Source organism: Lycorma delicatula, chromosome 4, assembly GCF_047948215.1.
Source record: "Lycorma delicatula isolate Av1 chromosome 4, ASM4794821v1, whole genome shotgun sequence".
Taxonomy (NCBI): domain Eukaryota; kingdom Metazoa; phylum Arthropoda; class Insecta; order Hemiptera; family Fulgoridae; genus Lycorma; species Lycorma delicatula.
This window is the reverse complement of record NC_134458.1, coordinates 83992031-84019487: the sequence shown is the minus strand read 5'-3', so window position 1 is coordinate 84019487 and position 27457 is coordinate 83992031.

Below are 27457 nucleotides of genomic sequence, written 5' to 3'. Positions count from 1 at the left end.
ATTGGATATCCGGTTGGGGAGAGAAGGGGAAAAAACTGTTAACGATAAAAGGCCAAAAGGCTATCGGAAGGGGTTGACGTAAGAAGGCATAAAAAAAGAAGGCCTTGAAGAATACAGTTGAACGGTGTAAATAAAGACATAATCAAAAAGGTCTATTTAAAGATAATCGCTAATTCCTTTGCAATGAAAGATGAAAAGTGAAATCTTCACGATTTAAATCCGAATACTAAAAATATTTTAAAAATTGGAGTACTCTTCCTCCCGGTCAACCGAGTCGGTCTTACCGAGTCGGTCTTTCTCTATGAAGAGCGGCCTAAGAGTATCTAATAGAGGAGTTTTATTTATTCTGAACAGATAAGTACCCGCATCGTCCGTCCCTCGATCGTGAAGTAAAAGCGTTACGCGGTTGTGTTTTACCGTACCCAGTATCGTTACGGTAAGAGGAAGTATCGTAAATCGGCTGCTCGACAACAAACGCAGGGGGGAATAAAATTTATTCTCAAATATGATGAACCGTCAGAATTAATATTTAGGGGAGCACGTTCCTCTTGCCTTATGAACTCTTTTAAACTAGGTCTTACGTAATCGTAACGGCTGTAAAAGCCGAACCGTAATAATTTTCACCGATCCCAGAACGGCGGATCGGGTAAGAAGATATATTACAAACATTTTATGGAACATTTTTTTTAGTTAAAAAAAAATCATTTGGAAAGCGGATGACATACCTTGCCCGATAAACGATCGGCTTTAACCACAAGGCTATTTGTTACACCGCAGTAATAGTATACTTTGGTGTTATTGACTATATATTAAATTATGAACAAAAAATTATCTCACGAGTCATCAGAAATAAAAAAAAAAAAAACAAACTACCCGCTGAACATAAGTGTTATTTACATACGCGAATGTCCGTGTGTGTTAAAATACGGTATACTATTAATAGTGCTTTATTCTATTTGACATCTACTCATACTATTTTTATAAATGAAATAAATTAAAAACAAAACGATATTGTTTACGGATTTCCTTCGTTTCTAAATTGTACGGCAGCAAATTTGTTTTAAACAGGTTTGTCCGAACACCAAACGGCTGGCGCACGCGCGTCCTCGCGTTCGATACACGGCATAACAGCATTATATGCTACATCGTATAAAAAGAACTGATCCTTCGGTTTTCCCCGTAAACCGGTTTAATATTAATTTTTTAACGACAGTAATTGTCGATAAGAATTATTATATTCTTAAATAATGTCTTAAGTGGATACGCGCGATAGCATGTTACGTTATCGGTTAAAATTATATTTAATAACAGTGGCTACTTCCTTCGATCGGTCCTAATATACTAGAAAATACACAGTCTAATCTGTATTTATGTTATAAATTAATTTTTCGGCACCTATCACGGTTAGAAACTTAGAAACAGATTAATAACGTATCCGCACGCGTCAAAACATCGTTCGTTAATGTTTTCACATAGGTAATTATGTATTCATATACCAAGCCGATAGACCAACAATCAGTGATCCTAGCGACTACACCGGTTCCTTGTCCGGATATAAACTTTCAACGATCTTTTTTTAACATAAAATTATGACTGTCCTCGAACGAATTGACGATAAATATGCTTTAAAATAAGTTCACAAATCAGACATAAAAATACTTTTCAAATATTTTTTTAAAATTTTAACTTCAAAAAGTTGGCGCTTAGTTAAAAATGACTGCCGATAGACTGACAATTCGGTAAAAAATTAGAAATTAAAAAAAACTTAAAATTATTATTTTATGGATTACAATGCATATTTAACATATACATTATATATTAACGCACACACACACACACACACACACACACACACACACACACACACACACACACACACACACACACACACATATATATATATATATATATATATATATTTATTACATATTTAACATAGGTTTCATTATTATCATTTAGATTTATTTTATTCTCTTTTTTTAGTCGTAATTTTATTTAAAATGTAAGTGAATTAACGCGGGTGGTATGACAGACACTGTTTACAAGAAGTGCAAAGACGAGAAAAAGTGTAGAGTCACGAACTAAATACTTGATCTTATGTTGTTTTTCGATAAAAGTTTTTTATCGTTTATCCTCGGACACATTATTTTTTTTTTTTAAATAAAAACTACAAAAAACACTCCGGAATATAAAAATGGACGTAATTTTTCAGAAGTCATCTATCTAAAATCCGATCTAAATATCTGTTACCCCAAAAACGATATTTTTAATACAGCAAGTTTATTTTTGGCACTGGTAACTAAATATTTTGCAACCGGTTACGATTTTCTCATTAATTAAATTTTAACTTCATTAATTAATTTTGTTGTAAAGCTCAGTTTGTTAAGTTCAGGACAAATCGTGTGAGGTCTCTCATTCACCGAACTAATACTTTATTTAAAGCTTTTGGTGTAATTTCTGTTTTTTATTCTTAAATTTTTCGAGGGAGTAACTTACAAAAACCTAGAAGCAGCGGCTTAAGCCGAATTCGAAACGGTTAATTATGAATACTATTAACAACCGCTATTTCACAAAAGAAGTTAAATTTCTCAGAAACCATTCGCATGTTCGTTATAAAATGTTAATATGTTTTCTATTTACGGAATACTAAATCTTTAGATATATTTTTTCTTTAGATATATGTTTAGAAATTAGAGTTAATACTGTTTCAGAAGTAGAAGGAATGATTCCTATCTATGCGATAAACTCCTACAGAATCCACTTAGAAGAGGAATTAGATTTAGTCGAGAGGTTTGCTAAAAGAGTGTACAGTTTACACGCACCCACATGCACGTGCATGTGCACGCACGCAAAACCAAAACGACTTGTCTCTTTGAATAATAAGATTAACCCTTTTCAGGAGGTTCTTGAATATGTGTATTTCTTTGTTGTTTAATATTAAAAATTGGCACAAAGAAATTTGTTAATTTATTTAATTTACATAAAATAACAATTATCGTGGGAAAGAAAAATATCGAAAGAAGTAGCAGTTTTTATCATACATATTTTAACCGACTTCATATAAATGAGGAGGTTCTGAGTTCGACCACCGTTGTTTTAAATGATTTTCACCACCAAATGCACTGATTTTAGTAATTCTTGTTTTATTTTGAAAGGAAATTCCTTCGGTCGGTCACGTTCAAAGATATTAGGTACCTCTAACGGAGGTTATTTAAAAGAAAAATTACTTCTACGTCGACGATCGTGTTCCGAGGAGTTAAAATCAGGACTCCCACATCTTTTAAAGCTACTCCGTGACTGGGATCGGTTGTCTAATGCTGTATTTCCTTCAGGGTAGATTGTAGTGTTCTACATCAACCTCTTTTCCTTATTCTTAAAGGCACTTTGCTCACCGCTCTGGGTTCTGTGGGAGTAGGTTAGGACCCGGTAGTCCATGCGAGGATACAGATACCTAAGAACCCGGTGCGTCCAGGAACCGGATCGTGGAAGTTTCCGACTTAACTGTATTCTGTTATCAAAAAATGAAAATGAGCTTCTGAAAATGAGCTTCGGACTGAACCGAGGTAGGTTATTCGAAACAAAGAATTATCTCCGACTGTCCTTAACTACTTAACGCTTCCGATTGTTTTATTACCTTCTGCAATTTAATTCAATTTTACGAGTTAGCATTGACATTTAGAATGACAATAGCCGAAACGGCAGTACGTAAAAAGTAGCAGCTAGTTCTGATGTCAATCGCATATATTTGTCGGGTTTTCGACAAATGTATTGGTATCAGAGCGAGGAAAAATTAAAACTTTTATAATTGTTATGTATTTATAATCGTATTTTAATAAGGAATTGTAGACTCGGCTTTGCACCATTGGGACTTGAGCCGTTAGGGTTATTATGTAGCCGCCATACTAAAATAGAATTTACGGAAGTACACAGGCAACTTCTCATCGAGTCATAGAGACGACGTACCATCGCTACGGATTCCTTCTTCCTGAACATCACCCGAGCACAGACCTTGGACTAAGCTTACAGATCCTAAACCAGGAAAAAGGAATCAAAAATAAAGATGTCGGTAGGACGATTAGAAGAACACCGTCAAAAGGAGGAACCGCAGCGCAATATAAACTACCTCAACTACTGTGCTGTTTAAGCAACCGGCGCTTAATCTACCCGTAACCCCTCGGAAATTGGTCATTTTTTATTGAGGTCAGGGAATCATAACGTTATAACTCAAAGATTTCGCGTTGTTTGAATTAAATAGCCTTCAACGAGTTTGATTTTCCTCTAGAAACTATAATGATACACGCTACTTTAGAGATTAGAATGCTAACAGGGTCAGGATTACTGAAGGAAAACCCATGCCGAATCCCTAGATTTTGCGATTTTGTCGAAGTATCAAGCCGAACTAAAAACTAAAGATTTTACTACGGGTAAAATAAACCGTTCTAAATCTGTTTAAACCGCATGACCGGAGAATTTTTTTTCGGATTCGTTCAAACATTTAAGCGTAATCAAGTACAAACAGTTTTAATTTCGGTTTTCTGCTAATTACCGGGATTAATAATTGACGATTTGTTAGTTCGAAACCTGTTATACAAGTCGAGGTTCCTATATAATAATGCTCACAAAATAGTAATTAGGTTCCGTTCCACCATTTCAGTTCCGTTCAGAACAATAATTGTTCTGAAAGAAATAATAAAATTATTTATTGTCTTTAGATGATTTAATTGCGCTTAACGGATTAATTATAGAAGTTTTTAGAAGAAGAATAAGATACGTCAAATTAAATCTAGGAGCAGTGGCGGCTCGCATATAGGCACTGTGGAACCGCAACACTCCCTATTTCCACTTGATATTATGGATAAATTTAATATAATGAGTTCTTTTTTCTTTAATTCTTTCTTTATACTTGTACAATATATAAAGCTTAATGTCAGCAGCCATCCCCCAATTTATAAAAAAGATACAAAAATCTTTGTACGAAACTGTGCGCTTCACAGTTCCAGCGGCGTGGTGTTTGGCTGTTGTGCAGATGCGCACATAGGAAGCTGCACGCGAGGCTGCGAGGGAGAGACAGCACTGTGCCGACCCTGGCGTGCTGGTGGAAGGTAGTTTTTTTTTACTCCGTGTGTGTATGGAACGTTCCTTGTTCGTTTCCTTTTCTAGTTTAGTCGGTGGAAGAAACATGAAAGCGGTTTAGTTGTTTTTTCAATAGTGATCAGAAGATGGCGGAAAGCAAGGGCTCTTTGATTGCCAAATCTGTCCAAAAACACGCTGGAAGGGCAAAGGAGAAGGTAATTAGTAAAAACTAATTATGTATTTGTTTCTGTGTACATAGAGATTTAAATTAAGCACCGTTGGACTATATAGTTTTTAAGCGGACATTTTATTAAGTTATTATCTAATAATACTTAAAAATATTATCCGTATTGACATTTTATTACTTATTCGATTAAACTGAATACGGTTTTTAATATAATATAATATCATATAATGTGCTTAAACCCTTGTACCATATTCTTGAATGTGATAAAATGTAGAATTATATTATTGTCCTGCTTCCAGCTAATCTATTTGATTCATTTTTATCCGGTTCTCTTATTTTACAGAAAATATTAACCATGGGCTTGAAAAGGCCCAGAAAATAATTTTCTGGAGCAGTACCCCCATTAATTTTAACTACGAGCTCCCACTGCTGCGGAGTTCGGTAGTACAAGTACATAACATTTTTGGTAGAAAGAAAACATTCTTGTTTGTAAAACAGGGAGAGTGACTCATACCGTTATTGAATTCGTTTAATTTTTTACGATAGGGAAATACATCTCGGTAACTGCCGACTGTAAATTACATTTAATTAAACTAATATTTATGGCAAAAAACTCCATCTTCTTTCTTACAGCTGTAAGGCCTTGGCCGGTTATAAATTATAAGTTACATAATAAAATCACTTCAAAAATGTTACATTATCGCTTTTGTTTTTTCAGTGAATCGATAAGAACGTCTAGAATAGGTATCTTACGTTCATTAATCTTACTGTTAGCTAACGTTTGTTTCGTTATATTTTATGTTCGTATTAGAATGAAGATATATAATTCATTCAAGAAAACACGGAACATAGTTGAATCAGAAATGTTCCGACGTTTATACTTTCGAAACTACAGACGATTAAATATTATAAAAACTGTATTCGTTCTGGTCGCCAGCGGATGGAGCGATTCGAACATAAATTAACTTTAAACGAGATATGTACGTACAAATTTCTTGGATTTTCCAATCGGCATATCAGAAACGAAATTTACGGATATCGTACGGTATTTTAGCGATCAAAACAATTAAACTGTATCTAATTTTTATTGTAGATCTAAATTATACGGGAAAACCAGTAATAAGTTTTAAAAAGGGCGTATATCACCCGGTACGATTCAGAACAAGTTAAGCCTGCAAATTATTAGTAACTATTTGTTATTTTATATTTAACTTCATTATTTATTATGAATTTTACCGGAGTATAAACATTTACGTTGCGAGTTATATTTTTTTTAAATAGCTTATCATTTTTTATTTATTGTAACATATTTTGTAAAAATAATGAATACTTTTATTTCGATACCTACAACAGCAGTTGTACATTCTATTCTATAAAGAAAACGCTAAAGAACCGTTGAAAAAGTAATAATGTAGAACTAGATGCGCATTTCAGTAGTTAAATAATAATCATCAGTAGTTATAATAGAACTATTCAGAATAAATACGAATACAAAACGTAAAAAAAATTATCTGTGCAACAAATTAATTAAATTTTTTACTATTGTCTTTTATATAAAACAAAAGTTTGAAAAATAAAAATATAATTCATTTCACGATGAGCAGTCCAAAAGGAACGCTAAAGTGTTGCTTATAGTACAACCTACACTACCTGAACTCTCCACCACATCCTATTCTTCAATTTCCCCTTATATAAATTATTAAAAATTTCATTTATAATAATTGATGAAGATCATTTAACAATATAAATGTTTACGTTTTCAATGTTTTTAATGGTTTTGAGCGTTATCTTTGTTATTTTATTCCATTATCCGTTTAGGATAGTAGAATCCGCAATCAGTAACTGCTTAAAACCCAGGTTAATAAGGTCTTTTAAAATAAATACGTGTCAAATACAACCATCGTCGTATGTTTTATATTATATCAATTCGATAAGATAATGCGAATTTCAGATTGTGTATACGCAATTTCATATATATATATATATATATATATATATATATATATATATATATATAGCAGCGGGAATTTGACTCCCATTGAGAACCCCAAAGAAATATTTTATTTTTGTTAATTTCTTCTCTTATTTTAAGAGAAAATTTCTTTTCTTATTTTCTTCCCTAAAATTGCTTCCGTTGTCCCTATACTTTTTCTGAAACAAATTGGTCTTCTCCTAACACTTCTTCTACTCTCCTCTCAATTCTTGTGTAGAATTCTGGTTAAGATTTTTGAAGCATGGCTAGTTAAGCTAATGTTCTGTATTCTTCACATTTATCTGCTCCTGCTTTCTTTGGTATCATGACTATAACTCTCTTTTTGAAGTCTGATGAAACTTCCCCTTTTTCATAAATATTACACACCAGTTTAAATAATCTAGCAATCGCTTCCTCACCTGCACTGCGTAGTAATTCTACAGGTATTCCGTCTATTCCAGGAGCCTTTCTGCCATGTAAATCGTTTAATGCTCTCTTAAATTCAGATCTCAGTATTGTTTCATCCTCTTCTACTTCCTCTTCTTCCTCTATAACACATTTTCTAATTCATTTCCTCCGTATAACTTTTCAATATATTCCACCCACCTATCGACATTGTCAGTTGTATTACATATCAGTGTACCATCTTTATTTAACACATGATTAGACTTTAATTTAAGTATCCCAAAATTTTCCTTATCTTTCCTTTTTGCTCCATCTATTTTACCAATGCTCATTTCTCTTTCCACTTCTGAACACTTTTCTTTAATCCACTCTTCTTTCGCTAGTTTGCACTTCCTGTTTATAGTATTTATTATATTTCGATAGTTCCTTTTACTTTCTTCATCACTAGCATTCTTATATTTTCTACGTTCATCTATCGCTGCAATATATCGTCTGAAATCCAAGGTTTTCTACCAGTTCTCTTTGTTCCGTCTAAGTTCACTTCTGTTGATTTAAGATATTTCCTTTTTAACATTCTCCCATTCCTCTTTTACATTTTCTACCTTATCTTTTTTACTCAGACCTCTCGCGATGTCCTCCTCAAAAATCCTCTTTACCTCCTCTTCCACAAGCTTCTCTAAATTCCACCGATTCATCTGACACCTTTTCTTTAGGTTTTTAAATCCCAATCTACATTTCATTGACATTAAATTATGTCGCTATCAATGTCTGCTCCAGGGTAAGCTTTGCAGTCGATAGGTTGATTTCTAATCACACACGCTACAAATCATTCATCTCATCCTCTGAAGTAATGCTTAACTGTGGACTCGTAGGTTAAACAAAAAAAAAAAAAAGGTTGATTTCTAAATCTTTGCTTAACCATGATATAATCTATCTTATACCTTGCAGTATCACCTGGCTTTTTCCATGTGTATATTATTCTATTATAATTTTTAAACTGGGTGTTGGCAATTACTAAATTATACTTCGTGCAAAACTCTATAAGTCGGTCCCCTCTTTCATTCCTTTTGCCCAGCCGTATTCACTCACTATATTTCCTTCCTTGCCTTTTCCAATGCTTGCATTCCAGTCTCCAGCTACTATTAAATTTATTCGTATAATACATAGATTAATAAAAAAATTGTATTGATTGAGCCTTTTAAAAATGATTACTTTATGAAAATTCTGCAATGGCACAGAACAATACAATTAGTCATAACTTCTGGATAATGCAATTTAAAATGAGTCAGAAAATGGCTTTCTTACAGACTTAGTTATCATTGTTTGTCAAAGTGATCTCACAAGTAACATCTGTTTTGATTATGTCTGAATTACTGGTACAAGCCGTAGCCAGTCTGTGTTCTGTGTTCACTCTGCTGACATCTGTACATCTTTCATGTGTATGTGCTGATATAATATAGTTCAGTGAAAACTTTTCTCAATTACGGCGTATTCTAAATTTATATTTCATCTTTTGAATTCAAGACGTGTGAATTCAACACTACAAAAAATATTTTTGTAATGTTTTTATATTGTGTGATTTTGCAAAATGCCTAGAAATTGTGTAACCCTCCCGGACAGCTTTTGCTACGTTTGTGCTGAGGTAACATTTAAATTTTAAACACATAGTTTTACTCCTCTCATCAAAACGTTTTATGAACTTTATTTTGGCTACAAAGTTGGTGACCAAGACAAACACTGGACCCCTCATATTTGTTGTGCTACTTGTGTCATATTCCTTACAAGCGGCTCAAAGGGTTCTCGGAGCATGACTTTGCTGTTCCAATGATTTGGTGGGAACCAAAAGATCATACCACCGATTGTTACTTATGTCTGACTAATGTTGCAAGCATTAGTTCAAAATCAAAGTCACTATTTCATACCCTAATTTACCATCTGCTATGAGGCCTGTGGCTCACATTGAAGAACTGCCTGTGCATAAACCACCAGACAATATCATACTTAGCGATGATCAACAACACAAAGATTTGCCAGAGGATAATGATGATGTAAGGGTTGATCTAAATTATTAAGCTTCGTGTTCGTCTGGTGAAACACATTTACTGACACAAAGGGACCTCAATGACCTTATACGAGATCTGTATTTATGAAAAAAGGAGGCAGAACTTTTATGTTCATGATTAAAAGGTTGGAACCTCCTCCACCACGAAACAAAAGTAAGTGTTTTTAGAAATAGGCACAGTGACTTCAAGAATTTCTTGTATTTGAAGATGGACTTGTTTTTGTAATAATGTTTTGTCTGTAATGGAATCGTCTGGCCATGAGTACAAAACAGAGGAGTAGCGCTTGTTTATTGATTCGTCTGAAGCTAGTTTGAAAGTCGTGCTTCTGTACATCGGGAATAAGTTTCCATTAGCAGCACTAGCTTACGCTACGGATCTGAAAAAAACTTACGTGAACATGAAACTTTTGCTAGATAAAATAAAGTATGAAGGATTTCAGTGGAACATCTGTGATGACTTGAAAGTAATTACTCTCTTACTAGATCTTCAACTTGGTTTCACAAAATACTGTTGTTTTCTTTGCGATTGTACAGCAGGGATAGAAAAAATCATTACGTACAGAAAGAATGGCCAAACCGAACAGCATTAACGCCAGGAAAGAATAATGTAGTTAATGCACCACTTGTTGATTCAAAGAGATTGGATTTACCTCCACTCCATATAAAGCTGGGGCTTATGAAAAACTTCGCGAAAGCAATGAATCGAAGTGGGCTTGGATTCGCTTACTTAAAAAATAAGTTTCCAAAGATCAGTGAAGCAAAAGTCTAAGAAGGAATCTTTGTAGGACCTCAAATTAGAGATTTATTTAAAGATGACAACTTCGATAGTAAAATGTGGTTAAATGAGGTGGAGAAAGCTGCATGGAAGTCTTTTAAGAGCATTAGCTAGAACTTCTAAGGAAACCATAAATCCGAAAATTACAAAGAAATAGTGGACGATTTAATAAAATCATGGGATGTAACATGTCATTGAAGATTCACTTCGTGGACTCGCACTAGGATTTCTTACCATAAAATCTAGAAGCGGCCAGCTTCTAGAATAATGTTACTGCAATATAAATAATTGAAGTAATTTCTGTTAGAAAAACTAGTTATCGGAAAATAATTTCTGGCAAAAATCAGTCGTACTGAAGCGAAATATTAGATTGCGTTTTTATTTACAAATTTTTCTTCGAATATAAGATTTTTCACATTTCAAATGGGCTTAGGGTCGATTCGGGTTAAAAATTTGTAAAAGCAAGGTACTTTCTCCTACTTTACTTTGATTGTTTAAGCCATATCTTTGTAAAAAAATGAAATCATAGTTAAAAACAAAAAAATTGACTGAGGGGGCAAAATAAGACTACTCCTAACTTTTAATCGTTATTATGCAGCGAGTTAATTAGATTCAAACACCACGAGATAATGTAGTAACTAGACCCGTATGATACAGTTATTATGTCGTTAGATGCGCACCCGTTAATCGTTTATAAAAAATATTATTGAGACAGAAAAAAAACTAAAATAAAGCCGATGACCCAATTAAGATGAAGTATCGTAAAATATACAAAGGAGTAAAAATAATTGTAGATGTTTGTTAAAAAGATTACAAAGCTATTTATGCCGAACAAAATCGATCGTGATCTCGGACACGTGCGCAATCAGTGCAGTAATATTTTATCGCTTACTCTTATATTTTATGTAATAAATTACAAATTAAGATCGAGGGTTTACACGAGAAGAAAAACAGAATTGTCCGATTGTTATTGTTTTTGTTGTCGGAACGGATTCAGAGGCAGAAATATAAACTGAAAAGGGGAAACCCTTAGTTAGCTGCCGGCACGATAGGTGTATAGAGGTGGTTCTGTCTTTAGTAGGCGTTATTAACATTCCGATGACGCTAATACGGTGAGAATCCTGTAGCTAAAAATATATCCTAGAATGCTACTTCTGGACACGGCAAATCCAAAAATACCGAATTCCTTGCTAATTTCAGCTTTTGAGTAAGAAATATAACATTATAATAGTACTGAGTGATCGTTTCTGGACAGCTTTTAACACGTCATTTGATGGTATTCGCAATAAAATACACATTCACTCGTACACGTACACACAACACACCACATCACTTTGTTTACGTTTTGCATCAAGCGTTCCAAAAGCTCTTTTTTAAGAGTCAGTAAAAATTAACAATTAATTAACCGAAAGGTTTACAAGAATTTTTATATCATATATATATATATATATATATATATATATATAGGCGCGTGTGTGTGTACGTTTATAAAATATGAGTATATTCCCTGTAGCACAAATAACATAAGTTAATTTAGCCTACTGATGATCAAAGAAATGTTTTAGAAATTTAAAAAAATATATAAATAAATACAAATCTACGTCACTTTAAATTAATTTTGAAATTGAATTATAACTGTAAATATTTACATAGTTCGAATTAACGTAAAAATTTTTTTCTCTTTATTTACACTACTGAACTATATTGTTTAGGACTTAATGATCTTACAAAAGAAAAGAATAACTCGAGTCAAGTCCAATTATTTCAGTTTATAACCGCAATTGGGGAGACCCAATGAGGAAAGCGAGGATACTTTCTTTTACTAAGCGTTCAAAGTAATGTAGTCGCTATCTTGTATTAATCACTAAACGGCATAACATCAAGTGGAAATATATATATACACACAAATACACATATACAAAACAACCGTTAATAATGACTAAATAAACGACACAAAATGAATGATTCAAACGAACTATAAACATAAAAATAAAACCGTTGAAAAGAAATAGAACTATTCTCGAACACAGATTTGTAAATATTTATGTAAACATATACATAGTGATATTAAATATTTACGAAGGCTATAATATGAAAACGTCGATCTTTTGGGTCGATCGGTTACATCGCTCACTCTATTCTGTTTCCTCTATTTGAAAAGGAACCATTGACGTCATTCGCCCACTAATTCATCTGCGTTCCACGGTTAGAAGTAACAGAAATATAAAATATATACGTTTAATCACCTTATAAAGGCTCACATGAATAGCCGTTTATGTATACATACGTTAAATACAATCGGTGGAAAGAGAAACGTAACAATAAATATAAACGAATATTATGTATGATACGCTTCTTTAATAGTTTTTTCCTTTATAATAATAATAATTATTATTTGTTTTTTTCGGGGAAGGTGGAAATGCATTTACGCACGGAGTGTCGGCGTAAACTGAAGGTATTATAACAATCACTATCAGCAGACTACCGAATAAAACCACCCCCATTTCTACTAGGACTCGACCCGGAACCGTTTAACACATTACTTCCGCCCGAGTCCTCCTATACCAGCCTGAAAAGGTCGCTACCTAATTTTTAGGACTATCTAGGTCCCCTTTCTTGGTTCTGAGAATGCTGCCGACGAATCGGGCCACACTCTCCCAGCTGCTCAGGTTACGGAGCTTCATCTCAACCACTTTGTGAGGTCTCAGTGTCCCAAGATCCGCCTCTAGTGTCCCTTGATCTGCCGCCCACCAAACACGTTTGAAAAAGAAGTGCTCAACGTCGTCCCGTACACCGTGGCAATAGAGGCAGTCGGGGGACGGCGCCTTCCCTATGACATGAAGGTAAGCGCGGAAGTACCCGTGACCTATTAAAAACTGGGTCATGTAGTTCTCCACCTCTCCATGCCGCCGCTCCGTTCACGGTTTTACCAGAGGGATAAGCCTTGCGGTCCATCGCCCTCTGGCGTCGTGGTCCCAGGTCTCATGTCATGCGAGAAACGTGCGAGTGTGTTCCTCGTTGGCGATAGTCTCCCGGTCTTCGCCTCTTGTAGAATGCTTGGCGCTCCCTTGCCAAAAAAGAAATAGGTATGACGCCGGCGACCACCACTACTGCAAGCTCGGAAACCGTCCGATACGCGAAAGCGACTCGCAAGGCCGCAGTGCGTTGCACCTGCGTGAGCTGATTCCAGTTTCTTTCGACTCTTAATGCCCGGGCCCACATTTCCGCCCCGTATAACAGAATGGAATGCACCGTGAACATCAGCAGTCGCCATCTGCTGACCTTCGGTCCGCCGACATTCGCCATGAGTCGGCTGAGAGCATTTATGGCTCTCCCCGCTTTGTCGGCGGTTCAGCAAAGCTGAGTTCCCGGTCAATCATCATACCGAGGTACTTTGAGGCCGACTTGGTCTCAACGATCTCGACTCCAACCCGCAGGGAAAGCGATATGCTTCTACGTTAGAACCACGATCTCCGTTTTGGTGAGGACTAGAGACAACCCATGGTCGTCCAGCCAGGCACTGACACTGTGCATGGCTCGGCTGAGCCTCATTTGAGCGCGCTCCACGTCGCGGTCTGCGACAAGAAGCGCAACGTCTTCAGCGTCCCCAATCAAGACCGATTAAAGCGTTGATATAGCCTCAGTAGTATTTCTTTGCATCGATACAATCAATGCATTGTATAAAACAATAGTACAATCGAAGCTCGACTACGGCTGTATTGTATATTCATCCGCTGGAAAGTCGCATTTACGAAAGTTAGTCGGAATAAGAATTTACATAACAGCGGTATAAGATATGTCATAGGCGCTTTCCGTACAAGTCCGGCGACTAGTCTAATGGTGGAAGCCGGAATAATGCCACTACATTACAGAAGAGAGATCCTATTGCTAAGATATGCAGCAAATATATGGGCCTTCCCTACCCATATAAATAATAACACTTTCAACAATCATCCTTTGTCTTATCAACCGTCAGTGGTTACGAAGAATACATTTAAATTTATATTAGCGGTTGGATTAATTGTGTTGGATGCTCCATATATGTAAATGGAAAAGCCCATTTTTGGAAACCGCCAGATATGACCAGTGTTTATACGGCAGAACTTATTGCCATACAGCAAGGTCTTCACTACTCGGAACACTACTGAGAAGAAAGAGTGCTAATATGTTCCGACTCACTAAGTGCCCTTACTGCAATTCGGAACAAGAACATTAAGGATGTCCTTATTGCAAACATCCTGTTTATTTTGTACGTTTTATATCAACGAGGACAGCGATGTATATTTTTTTGGACTCCAGGGCATATTGGTATTGCAGGGAATAAAAATGCAGACGAAGCTGCCAGAAAGGCGACAGTCTGTGATAAGCTGGATACAATTCCTGTACGCGTGGCAGATGTTAAGAATTGTCTAACCAATACAATAAGAAACCGGTGGACTAATGATTCAAGAAGATTAGATACCAAACTAAACTCAGTTAAAACTTCTCCATATAAATGGAAGAGCGACGTGAAGCTGACTCGCCAAGAACAAGTGGCGGTGACCACAAAATGGAAATGAAGAAAAAATAGTTGCGTATCTGTACGCCAGTGGACTATTAACAAATCTATAAGGAAATTAAAGCCGTTTTAAGGAATCTCTAAGGGATGTAGTGGAATCTTGAAGGGTGACACGTATAGGGCAAAGAGCCCTCTTACCTGGGGCGCCCGGGCTCGATTGTATGCAAGCAATCGGGCCAGCAAATTGGGGAGTCGGGGCGTATCCGATGATGGCATGGGGGACCTTCGAGGGTTGACGGAGGGCGCAAGGCATGCCTGGAGCAAGGCACTTCAGGACCGGGAAGGACCGCCTCCGGCCGAGGGGTTCTTTGGCCATCCTGAACAGGTGGTCGAATTGCTCCTATGTCACGGGGGGACCCCGATGGGTTAAGTCCTACAGGACAATTTATAGGGGGTAGTCAACTGTCACGGCATCCTGCGGGAACTGATGTAATGCTTAATAGCGTTTTTGGTTGCTCCGGGGGTACTTAAAAATAACATAGGGGAGGAAAAGGAAAATTTTGGTATTGTGTGGCCGCTCTTGTTCATTTATAATTCTGTATTCAATTTGTATTTCGATTTTTAATGTCAGGGCCCTTTACACCCTGTAAGTGTTCTTAGTGTTAATATATGTGTGTGCCTAAATGTTTTGTGTTTCTTTTTAGTGTTTTTTAATAAAATGTAAGGGCCCTTTACACCCTTACATATGACGAATCTGATGATGATTTGAACCCCTTTTAAAGAATGTGACGAGGGTTAATGATCTTAGAAGTCGATGCTCATATAACACAAAAAAAAAATAACGATGACGAACGCAACCGAATTTGTTTGTCCCGACACACATCGGTGCAACATTCAGCGGTTGTACAAAGCCTACGCAGCGTTCCTGAAGTATACTACGTCTAGAATTGTGGCTTGAAACGACAAACAACGACTGCGTTCTCTACGTCATTTAGAAATTTAAGCAGATAGATAAGGAACGATTTAATATCTGGAAAATTATAAGTTCTTTGGACAAAATTATTTTGAGAAAGAGAAAGCTAGGAAATAACATACGGAGAACTTCTTTTTGAAATCATGTGTTATTTACGTCACCCTTTTTTATGATACCGTTCTCGTGATTATTTATTAATGTTTCTTAAAATATTTACGCCTCATATGTTAAATGTTAATTGTTCCTTTACATTTCTGAATATTCCTAAACTTCCAAAGCTGAATTTTTCAAATCTGGTTCGTATGATTTTAATAAAGACACCTAAGTTAAAACACTCACGTCATCGGTCACCAATTTAGAACCGTTTATTACAGGGGACTTCAAATCAATTACATAACATTCCAACTACAATAAAAAAATAAGAAAAAAAAATCGCCTAAGTAGGTCTAAAAAACCGGTCCGATACATAAATTACACAGATATGAATTCTCTTTATTGTACCAAGAAGGGTACAGGTATAAAACAAAATTGACAACTAACAAAAAAGGAAAACTGATGGTTTTTTTTTTATTTAACAGTGATTCCTATCATTATGTATAATTTTTTTTTTTCTACTCTACTCCCCTGGGCCGGTCCGACTGGTTAGTATTGCGCCACCCACGGAAGTGTCTGGTAAACTCTAACGAGCCTCCCCACCTACCGGCTGAACGTCCGGCATGGCAGGTCGGCTCGCCGGTGTCAGCTCTTTTGAGTGATTTTCTGTTTGCCCATTTGGTAACCACGACATACCTCGAATAGCCGTAACGTGGCACCGGATCTTTTCTTACTCTTCTTCTTCATCAGAACCTATCTAAACCCTTGGAGTCCTCAGTGGATCATTGAGAACGACACACCTCAGCGTGCCGTCTCTCGCCACTGAGGCTGTCCACCCTACCATATTCTACACTAGTAACCTAGTCGCCTTTCATCTATATCCTTCTCTGTTAATACTGCTACTATAAATTCCGTAACCTTCTTCCAGTTTATTTCGCTCCTCAACATGTACTCTAGGACCGCTGCTGGGCTCATACCTATTATGCCATAGTTCCTCCTTTTAATTGCCCACTTCTCGCAGCAGAAAAATGTGTGTTCTGCATTGTCAATTCTCTCACAGTACATACATTCTGGACCTGGCCTTCTTCCAACACGATGGAGGTACTCATTGAAATTGCCATGACCTGTAAAAAACTGCGTGATATGATAATTTAACTCACCGTGTTTCCTGTCTAACCATATTGCCAGATCTGGAATCAGCTCCTTCGTTCGTCTGGCTGGTCCATCCTCCTGCCATCTATTTTGCCATCTATGTCTAAGTCTATCTTTTGCTTCATTTGCTTCGAGGCCTTGCGCCCTCTCGACTCTATTTAGGGCCATTAAGTCTATTGGTGGCACCCCAGACAACACGCACAACGCCTCATAGAAGACCGTCCTGTAAGCTGAAACAACCCCCAGCAACAGCCTCCTATGAGTACTAACCAGTCTGTTCAAATTTCTTTAAACCCTGACTGAGTGCCACCACACTGGTACTGCATATAACATCATGGATGTCACTGTGGACGCTATCGCCCTTCGCTTAGAGGGTCTTGGAGCTCTCTGCGAAGACATTATTATATTCAAATTCTTAGTCATCTGTTCACCTTTGGCACATATGTCTATTATATGCTGGGTGAACCGGCAATTCCTCTCATAAGTCACACCCAGGTATTTAATCTTTTCGACCTCTGTTATATGTTGGTTTCCAATTTGGATGGCCGGACGGTCTAAAATCCTCTTCTCTGTGAACATAATATATTTACATTTCTCTATTGCCAGCTGGAGTCCCCTCTCTTTCAACTAATTATCTATCGTCCGTAACGTGTTGTTAGCACTCTCTTGTACATCGACAGTTGTTTTACACTTGATGAGTATCGCCAGGTCATCGGCATAGGAAATTACTTGTACCCTATCCTGATAGTCTAGTCTTAATATCCCATCGAAGGCCAGTATCCAGAGTAAGGGTCCCAGTACAGAGCCCTGTGGCACACCGCCATAAATATTGAAACGTAGGCACTCACTCTGCGTGTCCACCAAGCATTCTCTATTTGAGAGGTATTCCCCTATCTGCCTTCTTAAATAAGGACTGATACCTTTTTCCACTAATGCCCTATTTATTGATTCCCACTTGATAGAACCGAATGCATTTTTTACATCTAAAGCTATGAATAGGGGAATACGCCTCGTTCTCCATGTGCCGCTCCTAGTATCCTTAGCCCAGTCGATCACATTTGTCGCCACCTGTATCGTCGAACGACCCTTCATGAATCCAAACTGATTTCCACTAATGCCTATTCCTTCCTCAAGTTCCTTAATGATTCGGCCAGCGAGCATCTTCTCCACTACCTTCGCCATGGTATTTAAAAGACTCAATGGTCTGTATAAAGGTTCTCCATTGTCATTTGCGACTTTTGGGAGGAACCCCACCCTAGATTCCTTCCAGATTCCTGGAAATGTCTTGTTTTCTAATCCATGGCTGGCAACATCAAGCATTTCATAAGGAATTCTCTTTATCAGCCCTTTAAGGAGTGCCGCTGGAATTCCGTCTGGACCCAGGCTCTTCCTGTTACCCAGTTGTGCTACAGCCAAGTGCTGTTCAGAGAACGTGAAGCGTCTGGGTTCGCAATCTATAACATTTCCTGCAGTTTCTACTCTACCGGGGAATAGCTCATTAATTTGTTGTTCTACCTGCTCATTATTTAATACGGGCAGACGTCTTCCAAATTGCTTAGTGATTATTTTGTATGCCTCTCCCCAGGGGTCTCCGTCTAACTCCTCGCAGAGTCTGTGCCATTGTTTTTTCTTAGACATACGAATAGCTTTGATTAAGGCCCGTCTGGTCTCTTTATAAGCCAGAGATGCCTCCTCGTACTCCTGTCCGCATTCTGAGTCTCTGCTTCCTTCTTCTGCGCGATTGTAGGAGCCCTCTCAGTGTTTCAATCTCCATATTCCACCAATACACTGAGTGTCTATTAGCTCTTCTGTGAGCTACTCTGCCCATTTCTTGTCTTATAACGTTAGTCAGGGCAACTGGTATCAGATTCTCTATGTTGATAATCCTTTCGGCCGTTCTATCGATTATGATCTCGATCTGTTCCGTTGTAAAACTACTATAGGGCATTTTCTCTCTAGTCACATAGTCTGAGCCTTTTATGGTAATCATAGTGGCATGATGGTCACTCGCTACATCATGTGGTAACACTCGCCAGTCCCAGTGTTCCCTACTCCATCTATCGTCTATGATTGTTAAGTCCAAGACTGACGAGTGTTCTCTCGCCTCATATGTAGGGATGCCATCATTTACACAATGGCATCTAACTGCCCCCATCATATCCGTAAGGATCTCACCTCTGCTTGGTGTATGCGCTCCCTGCTGCAATCGCTTTACTATTGAAATCACCTAGAATAATGACTTTCTTCCTGGCGTTATTTACTATTCCTTGTATTATGTCTAGTCTTCTAGTAAATTCATGTATGTCACAGTTTGGAGACACATAGGCACCAATCGCTAGTGTTGAATCCGACTCCACCGCCAACATGCCTCCAGATCTGGACGTCAATCTCCATGCTATCCTGCCACTTACATCCATAATTGCCACGACACCATTTGTATCCACCATCCAGCCTGATCTAGCAACAACGTACTTGTTCAGCTCCGTGATTATCAATAAGTCAGCCCTTTGCTCTATGACCAGTTCACTAACCAAATCATGAGACATGGTGCTTCTGTTTGCGTTAACCATTATCACCCTAAGGATTTAAGTGTTTTGAGCACCCCCAGCCTCCGGTGCGGTGTTCTTGGCTCCCACAATCCAGGCAGCTACTATGCTCCCGGCATTCAGCAATCTTGTGGTCTCTGCCTCCACAATTGAAGCAGAGATCCATTCTGTCAGGGCCCTTGCACTCATGTTTACGATGTCCAGTACTCCAGCATCTGAAGCACTTTTCCTCTGATTCCCTACAGACAATTTACCCAGCCAATCCTCAACCTTTGTTCCACCAGCTTACAGGCAGCCCTATACGAGGTGATAACTGTAACATTTTGGGTCTCGGCGTACCCTTTTCTAATTGACGATATCTTGATGTCCTCATCAGTACCTACTCTTGCAGTAATAGCAGCAAAAGTTTCTGTCTCAGTGGTGTCATATTCTACATCCCTGATGTGAACTATTGTGCGCCTTCCCGCTCTTGTACGCAGGTCAACATTCAGATCTGCCGCCTTATCTCGTAGGTTACTTGTAAACTCTGGAGCTTTCTGCGCTCCCTGAATTCTCACGTGGAGTTCTTCATTCCTGCCCTTACGTAAGGAGATGACCTCTTTTGCATCTTCGCTACTTACTGCAGACTTCATCGTTTTAAGTAAATCAGAATAGAATTTTCCAGCTGCTTTGATAACCACAGTACGACTGTCAACTGCCGGTGGTGTCGACTTTTTAATATGGGCTTGTCCAGGCTTGCCTTGTATAGCTTTACCTTCAACTGGGATCGTAAGCACTTTAACCGCTACTTCCTCGTCTCTCCGCAAATAAGATATTCATTTCTTCATATAGTTTCCAATATTATTATTGGGGGACGACAAAAACTAAATTACCAGCCTGCTCTTCTCAGTAGCATCACCATAATAGTAGCTTTTGTATTTACTTTTCTTAATGTCGTCACAGTCTCCAAGAATTGATTGTTCATCTTTACGAATGTCGTCTACTTTGTATTTGGTACTAATACCTTCTTTTTCATCCCCTTGACTTGATTTATTTAAATCACTAACAGTATAATATGTATAATATTAATATTGAAATTATTCACGTTATTGTTACTGATGTTTGATTTGACTCTTAAAGTAAAAGTGGAACGAGTTTTCTAAAATGTGGCCTTTTTACAAAGTTTACAATTTAATCCCTCCTTCCCGACAAAGTAAAAAATTGATATAACCGTTATCGAAAATATTTTCATTATTTTAACACCCCTTTATTGAACAACTTCCAATAATTAAATATATAATAATATAAAAAAATCTTAAATGTAAAACTGTATTTTCATAAATTTAAATAATGTCATTTAATTTGTTTTTAACGTATATTTCGTATATTGAATAAAGTTATATCGTGTAAAATTTATGTAGTTTTTAATGAAATTATATTAAAATCAATTAAACATTGTTTATGAACTCTTTAATTTAAAATTACGTCAATATATTGATTCACAAATGTTCTTTAATAGTAATTAAAAAAAAAAGCAAACAGTAACTAGAAAACTAAAAACCAGGAAATCTGAATATTTTAATAAGAAACTAGACATACAAGTTGAAATTTTAATTTTAGAATGTTTTTGTTTTCTGTTTACTTTTTTATCTTTCTTTTAATCGGGATTTCGTTTCATTTCTGTTTTAATACAATGTGTAGTTGTTTTACCTTTTCTTCTAATTACAAAAATACGCGACTTACCTTAACGTAATTAATTATCTTTCCTTTGCGTCAATCGGGTCTTCCACTGCATTCGTAATATTTCTAGATCCTCACTAAGACAAAATTAAATTGTGATGGCTTAGTCCAAAAAGCCTTCGGAACATCTCATCGGTTTACAAATGAGTATCGATCGATGTCGCGCAATGTGATTTTTAAAAAGTTCACTCGACTTTGTTCTTAATGAAATCAATTTTACTGCTTCTGCATCTTCTTTTTCTTTGTCGACCGCATAACGCTACTGGTGTATCTAACTCCATTTTCCAGTAAACACACAGAATTACTTTGCACTGAGTACACTGCCGGAGCTCAGGGCAGATTAGCAATAACAGACAGGTAGCGTTGAGGCCTAGCAGTTTTAGCAAAATACGAGTAGCTTAACCGCAGTCAGTCGTTACTGCCCTACGCTACTGCCAATCTTCGTGACGGGCAGATTCAGTGAAATAGTCACATAAGGAATGAAAACATTTCCCGCCTTCATAACGACCGCTTTAGAGAAACAAATCACTCGTTCGTATTCGTTCATCAGATTAAATAAATTCAAGCCGATCGGTTAAAGAGTAAAGTTTTATAAAAATGAAAATTTTCTCTATTTTTCTTCATAAAAATCTTTTCGACGGTATTTTCTAAAAACGTTCATCAATTAAACTGAGATAAACTCGTGTTAGAGACCGCCTGGAGTCGGCCCACCTCTTCACCCGACTTTGCAAAAAATTTAATAGGCTCGATCTGTTTAGCTCTCAAGATTTTCCGCCGATCGAGTTTTGTGCATTACATCTTTCCGGTTCAAATATTGTTCGACGTATATATTTTTCAATACGTTTAAAATATTCCGGATGACGTAAAAAGAAATATCGCCAATTATTTTTAAAATTGAAAATATCTTTTATCCTCTATACGATAAAACGTTCAAAATGCTGTATACCGCACAGAACACAAAGCGTAGCTGATACCTCGATACGCTTTAGAAAAGCTCCCGGACCTCGGTAAAAATTCAAAACCTAGAATATGAAGATAATCGTATAATTCAATTATATTTCTTAATTTGAGTTAAAACGGATTTTTTTACACCTTAGAAATAATAATTCGTAGGAATAAAAATACCTATAACGGTCCTTCGGAGCTTTTTAAATTTAACAACAGCAGAAATTTTAATAAACTACGACTACCAAGCGGTAATGCGGTATAACCATGTGGTTAGTAGCTCGTTTTAGACTTATTTATTTGGATAGAGCTGAAAAATCTGTACGAATATATATATATATATTTTTTTTTTAATTCACCGATCTTAAAAGTTATCGGCGAGTATGAGATCATCTAAAATCCAGTCCAGTATCGGTGGTTTTTTTGAAGCTTATAATTTACTTATCTTTTATGAGCGTTTTACACTTACAGAAATGCGATCTGAAGAACTGCATCTTCTACTAAATCCTGTTGAGATTTATTTTAGATGTCGAGAAAATCGAGCGATAAAACCGAAAATTAGTTTTATTCTTATGAATTTACAAATTTTCTTATTTATTCCCTTATTTTTAATGTAAAGAAAGTTTATTAAAAAGTTTTGATTCGGAAAACATAATTACGTTCAAGAATTTTACTAAAAATCTCAGCTTAGTTATACGATTAAGCAATCCCGATAATGGGATTGTCTAAAACAAGAGCTATTTGTATTTTTATTCTTAGTATAAAAAAATTGTTAAAAGTAGTTTTTATCAGCGTTTCTTAAATACAACTTGTTTGTCAATTAATGTATTTTATTATACTATTAGTGTTTTTTTTAAATTTATTTATTTATTTAGTAATCTGTGTAAATTGCGGAAAATGTATCTTTTATATAGACATTTTCCTTGGGATCTATCGATGATGATCGTTTAACAATTTAAATGGCCATCTAGATTTAAATTTTAGGGAAAATAAAATTTAACAGTTTATGTGTGTAGTTTTCCCCACTTTATTAAACGCTAGTGCATCGATCATTTTAGGTTATAATATTTGTTAACTTTCAAAAAATCGGTTATTTTTTTTGGGGTATTTTTATGAGCGATTTAGTTCATAAATGTAAGTCGCAGTAAATGTAAATCGCATTAATTTATTCTGATAAATAGTTTTAATTATTCCAATGTTTTATAATATGTCATAATTTTATATATTATTGTACGACCATAATTTGTCAAATATTCACAAATTAATAAATTTATCGTTACCCGATAGTAAAATAAGTTTCAACGAAAAATCTTGAAGTCATTTTACTACAGACGACAATTATTTCCCTTCGTTATAGATTATAACAGCCGGGAATTACAAGTATATTCAGATAATATTAAATTAAATATTTTTTAGGACAGCGTCTAATCAACGGGCTCTGTAATATGTAAAATTAATTTACGGATCATAAAATAAACCTACTGAAATCGTAAGATATCTCGACACGGAATATAAACAATTGGCGTAATAAAAATAATTAAACGACATATAAAAATAAAATTGTTGAATAGATTTTTTTTTCTGAAAATTCTATTATCGATAAAATGGTATTACAAAAAATAAAGGAACGATTTCAAACCTACAATATTCCGACTAAAACTAACATAATATTTAATTATATTTTTAAAAACTCATAAAAATCATATTAAATTTGATTAAATAAAATTTAAATCGTTAAAAAATAAGAACAACGTTTACAAACATTCGATGAAATGATACCCGTCGAAAAAGGAATCGATAGGTATCATTAAATTGACGTTAGGAATGCGTATTGAAAAAAAAACATAACAGTAATAAATAAACCCGTAAAACCGATAGGCGCAGATGTAATTATATAACTATAAAGCTAGTCGAACCGAATATTAAAAACTTAAGTTATTTTAACAATATTTTTCTTATAGAATAAAGTAATCTAATTTTAAATGTTCCTTTACGCATCTCTGTATGCGCACATGCGAGCATAAATATGTGCATATGATAAAACCGATTAAAAATAAATCAAAATTGGAATTTTGTGGCTCATAAAATAATTTTATATGGTAGTTTTCCTGTTATCGCTTACAGAAATAACTCCTTAAACTTAACGCCGCTAATTATTTTTTCATTTTATATTAATTTAAAAGAAAAAATCTTCATAACAAGATATTATTTATTAAAAAATGTTACAATTTGATAAGATGTCAACATTTTAAAAAGTAAAAGGAATTTTATAAATTAAATTAAAGCTTGTTTCTATTCACAGCTAAGTGCGAAACTTTTCTTAAAAGAACTGCTGCTAGCTTACTGTACTCCTAAAGTTATTACATTTAATCGAGTTAGAAAGTTGTATATTATAATCAATATTTAGGAAAAGATCCTTTTTTTTATGAGTTACACAAATATAACAAAATTACCGTATCGTTCATTTGAATTTAAATTATCTTTTTAAAAATTATTATTATGATAAATATATATTATTAACTATAGGTATAGATCTAGAACTTTAGCTTTCCCTAATTTTTTTGGAAGAATAAAGCGAAAGTAAAACTTCAGTATTTATTTTATTTATTTTCCTCCGACTTCAAACAAATTCATAATGTAAAAATAAACAAATAAGACGTATTTTACTCGATCAAGTATTACGTACATACACCTCCTAATCACTCTCGGCGTATCTAAAAAAATAAATTTTTTTTTTACATAAAAGAATTCTAAATCGATCGATTTTAACATATTTATATCAGCTTAGTTTGCATTTCTTATGAATTACACAAAGAGAAACATAAGTAATTATATAGTTCTAAAACGTAAAATAAAAAGAAAACTAATGACAATAAAAGTTTAAATGACAGATTAATATAATTTTTATTACAGGATACGTATATGCGATAAAACACAGGATATTTCGAAGAAAGGAAAATAATTACATTTCGTAAAACATTGCGTGTTTATAAGTTGTATCGTTTAAAATACGAGTTTTTTTTTTTTATATGAATTTAATCTTATAATGCTAAGTTTTTAGTTTTTTTTTTAATAAATGACCGTTCAATTACTATAAATTACTATTATTATTATTATCATCATTATGTTAAATATTTCGGAAGTTAAAAATAAGGCAACAAAGAAGACAATACTAAAAGTAATACTTTTATTGTTACTTAATGAACTTAAATGTGGAGTACACAGAGTTATTGAAAATTACACGACAACACTTCGGTAGCTGAGCTAGACCATTTGTATAAACAGAAAGATTCTTATAAACATATTTCCGTAAACGCTTTATTTTCGAGTTACGGCTAGCAAAATATTTCACCTGGATTTCAAGGTAACATGAAGCTGAAGTTAAATCCTTGGGACCAAAACTAACGAAAAAATTTGGTGGTTTTACATGTTTTTTGATCAGAGAAACTGAATAAAACAGGTCCCACAACTTTAACTATTAATTTCCAACAAAACTGTTACAAAGACCAAAAAATTGGAGTCGATAAAACGCTTTTACGGAAAACCTATGCCGTAAATTAAATTCGTTGAAGTGAGAATAAACACTTTTAAATTTCTACCAAAATTTTTAGATAATTTAATTGTGAAAAAGTTGATGTAAAAAGGATCAACAGAAAGTAAATAATTTCACAAATTCGACTCGAATTCAAAATAGAAAAGATAAAAAATTAGTAGAAAAACGTTACAATTTTAAATACAACAAAAATGTTCTTATTGTTACAAATTTGTCGAAACAAGCTTAAAAATTGGTTTTCATGATATATAAAAAATAAACAAAATTAAATAATTCATTTTTATTTTAAAATCACTTATTAACAAAGTAATTATTTATGATTAATAGTATTAAAAAATATTCAAAGTTTGATGTAGTCACCGTTTTTTTTGTTTTTTTTTTTTTGTAGGATTCAGCACGACGAATAATGCGTGCTTCTCGAAAACGTCTAGCGTCAGGACCAATCTCAATAGTTCGGAAAGATTTTATAACGCGTTTCTTAGCTCTTATTGCGTTTCAGTATATGTATAATAAACCGACAACGTCATCCGATCCCGAAGGAAATATTCTGATCGGGACATCGTAGTGGCCATTTTACTACTTCGTTCGACCCTTCCATCGGTTACCGAATGTATTAATTCAGTAATTTCTGACATTACGAGAGAAGCGAATCGATGCACAATCATGCGTAACCATACCTATGCAATGACCATACAATCATTCAATGATTTTAACCATACAATCATGCGTACCAGTACCTAGGTGTATCTTCAGTCTGACTGTATGACTAAAGAAGTGCAGAATTAATCGTCGACAGAATTTTGTCCTTTTAATATGATTTGTCTTCTAAAAGTGTTATGTAGAACGGGTACAATTGATGCTTATCGATGTAAATTAGTATCGTTTAAAAACTCATCATCAAATCTTGTAGTCTATAAAATAGTTTATTTAAAACACCCGTTCAAGCGTAGGGTCCTTTCTTGTAGATCAAAGTATTATTTTGCGTAACACAAAAATAGCGCTTTTGCCCAGTTCGATAGACGTAATATTTTTTATGATATAAATTATTTTTTTCGTAGGTAGCACACGTAAAAATGAATGAAAATACGGGAAAGTGTTAGAAGGTCTTATTTATTAAATATCAATAAGAAGAATAAAACTAACAGCACATTTTTATACCCTGAAAACTTGTTTTGAGATTACAAAGTGGCTCCAATTTGTAATGTTAGACGTGAAGGTGTACGTAGATGTGAGTGTATGCAATAAAGATTGAATAAATGATATGTTTAACGACCGACTACGGTTTTTCATTAAATCACTTAAGCATTTTTACTATAATGCGAATAGAGAAAAAGATATCGAAGAAATAAATCGGTTTAAAGACCGGGCCACTAAATTTTAAACTTGGAGGCTCTAGAACTACATTGCAACCGACATGTTAAAGTAGCTATGTAGCTTCTAGAACAACTAATTCAGACGGTAACTGAACCTTAACTGTACTTTGTAATTAATAAAATGGATTCTA